The 6,099-nt window shown below is 49.5% G+C and overlaps 1 long non-coding RNA gene across 1 annotated transcript; it reads right to left on the reverse strand.

Annotated features, from left to right (window-relative positions):
• Positions 1-751: 751 nt before the first annotated feature.
• On the reverse strand, positions 752-2,025 carry LOC132341426 (uncharacterized). Its single transcript, XR_009490202.1, has 2 exons — positions 1,772-2,025; positions 752-998 (listed from the first exon to the last, which is right to left on the reverse strand). It is a non-coding gene; the product is annotated as an uncharacterized LOC132341426 (long non-coding RNA).
• Between the last annotated feature and the right edge of the window lie 4,074 nt (positions 2,026-6,099).

A 6,099-nucleotide genomic window follows, 5' to 3' on the forward strand; every position in this document is an offset into this window, starting at 1 on the left:
TTCATTAATTCTGTATTCTTTGTTGCCTGAAAAGCCTGAAAAGCTGGTGATAAGATCTCATGGAGGAGCATCTGCCCTTGCCCCTCCCTACCCTGCACTGAGCGGCTGCCAAGGACAGGGTTCTGTGGGTGTGGGGGAGGGACGCCACTGTTTGGAGCCGCCCCTCGAGCCCCGTGAGACCCCCGCCTCCCTTGCTGCCCTTTCGGAGGCTGTGCAAGGGCGGGGGGGGGGGGGACGGGGACGACTGTGTCTGCTACAGGTGGAGGAACTCCGTGGGGGCCGGGCTGGAGCAGTCTTGTGCTGTTTCCCTACCTCCCTTTGGCTGATGGCTGCCTTAGGCCCCTCTCAGGACTTTCAAAAGTGTTGGGAGCTGCTCAGAGCACTGTTGCTGCTCCACTTAGAGGAACCTGGACCCCCCACTCTGTAACGACATATTTTCTGAAAAATCCTTTGCTAGGATTTTTTTCTCCTGAGAAGCTCTAGAGGAAAAGAAAAACAATAATTATCTGCTGCTGTGGAATGCAACAGGTGCATCTTTGATTGATCCATGTGAGTTGTTTCTACTTGATGACCAATCACAGGTCCAGCTGTGTTGGGACTCTGGTCAGTCACAAGATTTTATTACATTCCATTCCTTTCGTTGCTAGCCTTCTGATGAAATCCTTTTATCTCTATTCTTTTAGTATAGTTCTAATATATAATTTTCTTTTTAATATAATATATATCATAAAATAATAAATCAGCCTTCTGAAACATGGAGTCAAGATTTTAATATTTTCCTTCATCCTGGGACCCCTGCGAACACCACCACATTTGGCGGACCCCGAGCGAGTGGCATTGATGGTCACCACACAGGTGACCACATACTGGGTTCTAGCCTGGAGCTGAAGAACCGATGGCACTGAATTCAGGCAGAGTTCACAGCCAAGGCTGACCACAGAAGAACTTTCTGAAGTTCCCAGACAGAATGTCCTGAAACCTCCGCAGCACAGAGCAGCCTGCTGAAGCCAAGAGGACACTGTTACAAGGTACTGTTAACTCTTCCCTTCCTGAAAATACTGCCCTTTGCAAAATGTGGGCTGAAATTTGGGAAAAGGTACCTTTGGAAACAGAGCTTCCATTTTCTTATTCAGAGAAGAAAGTTATTACCCTCTGGATTTTATGAGGTCTTGAGGACAGAGTTCATATGGTGAAGAGACATTTCTATGAGTTTTTCAGATGGACAAAATTCCATGGATTTTTTACAGAATTGATAAATTCCTTTGATTTAAATGTATGGGAGTACATGGAATCCTAATTTGAGGAGACATTTGACTGGGGTCTTGGACTTCCCCCAATTTATCCGGCATTCGCAACTCTCTTCTCGGTTTTAAAACAAAGAGAGTTTGCTGTGGGGCTGATCGCCGAGTGCAGGAGGTGAGCTTTTGCTCTCCCGAGAGACCCAGCAGGAGAGAAAGCTGTCCAAGGACACAAACTGCTGGTTCCCCGCCCCCCTGCATCGCGGGAGAGCGACGCTTTGCCCACGGCTGAGGGAAAGTTTTTTTCTGCTTCTTTGGAGCATGCTCGAACTGAGCCGTTTTTCTCCCCGCCTCCTTCCCCTTGGGGGTAGTGTGGGCCGGCCACTCCACCTCCCGGGCTGGCCCCGCCCGCGGCCCCGCCGCCTCCCGGGCCCGCAGGGCCACCCTGGCCAACCCCGTGAGCTCAGCCACCTCCCCAGGCAGCCCTGCCCGCAGCCCCGGCTGTTTCGCCAGCCGCGCCTGCGCTACTGCACCTGGAACCACTCCTCGCCGATTTCAGCGTGTTGTCAGGCAACGCAATTGACAGCAACAGTTCAGTGGCACTGCAGAGCGCATTTGCGCTCCGGCCCCCACCGAGAGAGGCGGTCAGCAGCCCTGCACTGGACAGCCCGCCCGGTCCCTCTGCATGGCAGCCGGCAATTGAATTCACGACAACAGTGCAGGCGGCGCCGGTGAGGGCCAACCCTGTGGCTGTGCTGTCCCTGCCGGCTGTCACACCTCCTCCCGGGCCGGCTCAGCCAACTCTGCTGACTGCACCTGCGTGGCCAATCCTGGAACCAGGAGCAGAAGCTGCTGCCGCCCCTGTGCCTTCTCTCTCTGCATCCAGCCCAGTGGGAGATGTGCTCCTGCCGGCCCCGCGGCCCCCACCGGCCCCCCCCCGCTGATTCCGCCGCCTTCGGGGACCCTGTTCTCCGCGTCTGCATCTGCATCAGACCCTGCGATCAGCCTGTCCCGCAGCGGAAGCAGCCCAGCTCGACTGCTTACAGCTGGTGCCGCAAGAGTGAACACTTTCAAACTTAGCGTTTTTGTGGGACACAGCATTTTTCGAGGGCCAATTCGCATTTGGTCCTTTCTTTTTATTATAATAAATGCTGAGATCACTTTTAGTACCTGGAGTCTGGTCCCGTTTTTAACAGCTTGGGGGCTTCGCCGAGATACAGCCTTGCCCAACTGAAGGATGGGACAGCCGCCTGTCCACCACGGAGGGACCTTGTGTCGGTATCTGGGGAAAAAGGCCTGAGGCACACGTGAGGCACAGCAGAGCCGGTATCACCCATCCACGGGCAGGGGGGAGTGTGTGTCTGCAGAGCGTTTGAGACAGGGCCAGCAGCTCAAGCGGCTCAGAGCCCTGAAGTGAGTGTGGACTTCCTATTACCACAGTTCCGAGTTCTCCGAGAGGAGACCAGCTGGGAACAGAGGGAAGCAAAAGAGGGCATACCGAGTGAGGTGCCCCCCCAATCCTCCTGTTCTGGTACCTGGGGGCAGGGCCCGTTAAAGCCTGACAAGCCATTGCTCTCGGAGCATGTGGAGGGCTGTGGTGAAAGTGAGTGACAGGCAAATCAGCTTCAGCTTCCCGTGCGGGTGGGGGCTGTGGCGAAGGTTTTGAGTGACACACAGACAGCCTCACAGGTGAACTGACACCAGAGGCAACCAGATTTAGGGTCCTTCCCAGAGACTCAGTGGTGCTGAAGTGTAGAGGCTGACCCCAAGGTGAGGGGAGCTACAGTATCGTAGGCCTTTTTAGCACCACGGCTGCAAGGGGTAGTCATGTGGCCCATCCTTCAGGGTACGGGGGATGGGAAGCCCAGATTGGGCAAGGTGCGGAGGTCAGAACCCCTGACTCTGAGGTTATCTCTAGGGAAGAGGGATAGCCAAGCCTCGGGGGAGGTGGGAGGGGTCAGGGCAGGGGCCTACATGGACCAGTGATTTACTGGCAACATGGATCCGCTTCGTGTAAGTCTAAGAGGTTTGCTAATGTTTCCTTCCTCTGTTCAATAAAAGAAAAGGGAGATTCCGGGGTGCTGAACCTAGGTCAGTGGGGAAACTTAGGGGTATCAGTACTTAAGGGTCTGGGGTGTTGTAAAAGGTACCTTACATAGTCTGGGTAAGTGAGGCACAAGAACCAAAAACTCAACTAAGCAGAAGTCCAGAAGTATGAATGAACAGGCCTGATGTGTGAATGGATGTGTGAATGAATGTGAGATAATGTCCCTCTTGCAGAGTGAGATCTAAGTGCTCCTTAGATAAGAATGCCAGATAAGAGTGCCCAGGGGCACCAAAGTTGATTGCTGCAGACCTTTCTGCATAAACAGAAAGAGATTAGAAGGAGATATTCTCTCTCTTAAGTTAAAAAAGAGTGAAACAGAACTTTTAAAGGGGCCGGTAACAGTAAACAGTTTTATTTACCAGCCTGAAAGCTTATAGTAACTAAAAGTCACTATGGGTCAGACCCACAGTAGATGAGAGGGACAGCCAAAGAAAAAGAATAAGAATATTCCTCCTGGAAGCCCCCTTGGTGATATACTAGATGACTGGAATAAGTGGGAAACAACTAAAAAGTTAGATCAAGTGAGGATGGTTTATTATTGTGTGGAACATTGGCCAAAGAGGAAATTACAACAGAAATCCTTTAAATGGCCCTGGTATGGAAGTAGAGATAAGTGGTTATGTAATTTATTATATCAGCAAGTGTGTAACCAAGAAAACCTTAATTCAGAAGTAGTAGAGTATATTACTTGCTGGGTCAAATTCTTAGAAGGAGATTCCCTTAGAAACAAACAAAACAGGATAAAGAGTAGAAATCAGAGGAAAAGGATAAAGAAAACGAGGGAGTTATTAAAAAAAGGTGGGATCCCTTGGACTATGTAGCTCCACCAACTCTCCCTCCAAACTATCAAGCCAATCCCCAATTAACACCCAGCCTCCTGCTTCTCAAAACCTATCTTTATCTCCTCCAATGATCCCTGCTTCTCCTCTATCTCCTCAGGGAATCTCCATGTCATTTTTACCCCCTCCAACAAGCCCCAGTCCCTTGTATATATCCACCCCTTGATGCTTTTTCTCTGCTGCCTCCTACACCCACTAACCAGCAGCATGCTCAACCTGTAAGTCAGGAGACAACACCTTTCCTGAGAAAAAACCTCTAGATATATCCTCCAACCTAACAACTGAAACCTCCCAAAATGATAACAAAGAATTAGTGAGCCAGTCAAATGACCCTTTAGATGCTGGCCCTTACTGTAATACCAGATCAAAAAGTGGTGTAAGGCAAGAGGTAAATCTGGACAGGCTGTTTCCTCTGAGGGAAGTTCCACTAGGTGGTGGGGTAGGAGGAATAGGTTTTGTAAATGTACCCCTGACAGCTTCTGAAGTAAGGACATTCAAGAAGGAGCTAGGTAACCTGGTGGAAGATCCCATTGGCACAGCAAATAGATCAGTTCCTGGATCCCAATATATATACCTGGGGGGAGCCACATTCTATTATGAACATCCTCTTCTCTCCAGAGGAGATACGACTCATAAGATCAGCAGGGATAAAGATCTGGGAGAAGGAGAATCGTACGGGACCCCCGGGTGAGCAAAAACTCCCTGTAGCAGACCCAAATTGGAATCCCAATCAGGAAGAGGGCCAGAGAAATATGTGAGACTACAGGACCCTTATTATAAGAGGCATAAAAGAATCTGTACCCAAAAGCAGCAATACCAAATTGGCATTTGATGGGAGTCAGGAAAAGGATGAGTCCCCAGGGGCATGGCTAAATAGATTAAAACGAAATTTTCAGTTACATTTCAACATTGATCCTGATGGACCAGAGGGCCAAGTATTATTAAAAGTACAGTTTGTTACCAAATCTTGGCCTGACATTAGACGGAAATTAGAAAAATTAGAAGACTGGCAAGAAAGGGGAATTAATTACCTGTTAAGGGAAGCTCTAAAAGTTTATTTAAAGAGAGATGAGAAGAAGAACAGGACAAAAGCAAAAATTATGATGCTGGTAGCAAGAGAAAGTGGAGGAGTGGGAAGAGGGGAGCTGAGAAAGGGGGCAGAAAATAAAGGGAAGCTAGGGAAATGGAAAAGACCACCATTAGATGATGCGTATTGCTATTACTGTGGCGGAAAAGAGCACATTAAACAGTCCTGTAAAAAATTACAAATGGATGAAGCAATTGAGAAAGAACAGGACACCCTGGAGGAGATTCTGAGAAGAAATGATGATTAGGGGTGTCAGGGGCTCTACGCTCTGAGGGATGAGATCAGACACCAGATAGAGCCCCTGGTAAAATCAGAAATTGGCCCCCAGAGCGAAGAATATGAGTTTCTAGTGGACACAGGTGCTGATCGATCCTGTGTGACGAAGCTCCTCAGAGGGGCTCAGCTAAGCAAAAAGATCTGCCAAGTGCAGGGAGCAAAAGGGGAACCGTTTGGAGCCCAAGTTATAGAGGGCATAATTATAAAAGGTAATTCAAAGGAATGCAGGGCTGATTTCCTTTATAACCTGAAACTAGGTTGTAACTTATTGGGGCAGGGCCTGCAAGTAAAGATGGGAATTGGAGTAGTGCCAAAGGAGGGGAGGATGGTACCCCAAATAATGTTATTAACTGAACAGGATATGGGAGAAATTACACAATAGTCTGGGTGGAAAGAGGAGGGAGAGGGTTGTTAAATATTAAGGCTGCTCCGGGGTTTTCGGGGTCTCCCCGAAAATGGCTGCCATGGGTGTCCCAGACAGAGAATTCCAGTTAAGCACAACCTGTCCGGGCCCCTCAGGCAGACTCCAGGCCCACAGGCAATCTTAGCAAA

Source organism: Haemorhous mexicanus, chromosome W, assembly GCF_027477595.1.
Source record: "Haemorhous mexicanus isolate bHaeMex1 chromosome W, bHaeMex1.pri, whole genome shotgun sequence".
Classification (NCBI taxonomy): Eukaryota; Metazoa; Chordata; class Aves; order Passeriformes; family Fringillidae; genus Haemorhous; species Haemorhous mexicanus.